The sequence below is a fragment of the Cynara cardunculus genome (genome assembly GCF_001531365.2).
Source record: "Cynara cardunculus var. scolymus isolate 2C chromosome LG 17, CcrdV1, whole genome shotgun sequence".
Taxonomy (NCBI): domain Eukaryota; kingdom Viridiplantae; phylum Streptophyta; class Magnoliopsida; order Asterales; family Asteraceae; genus Cynara; species Cynara cardunculus.
The window spans coordinates 20,061,279-20,061,693 of NC_037544.1; positions in this window are offsets into that span (position 1 = coordinate 20,061,279).

A 415-nucleotide genomic window follows, 5' to 3' on the forward strand; every position below is an offset into this window, starting at 1 on the left:
TTTGTTGATCATGGCAATTCCTAATGACATCTTTAAGTGTATTGATCTCTGTCAACTGTCCATGGAGATTTGGGCAGAACTGAAAAAGCAAATTGAAGGTGGAAGGAAAACGCTTAAGAACAATCGTGCAATTTGCATCGACGAGTACTACAGCGTCAAGGCTAAAGATGGTGAGTCATTGTCAGATACATACTCTAGACTAAACACGTTAATGAGCAACTGTAAGAGGTATGGCATCCCGAGAACGGCAGAGGAGAATAACTCACTATTCTYGAAAAGMYTTGGGGCTGAATGGATGAATATMACAATGTCCATGAAGGCCATCCTGGATCTAGAAACATGGACATTAGCAGACTTATTTGGCTCCCTCAAGAGCCAAGAGTCTCAAGTTCTTCAATTGAAAAGGAACTATGGC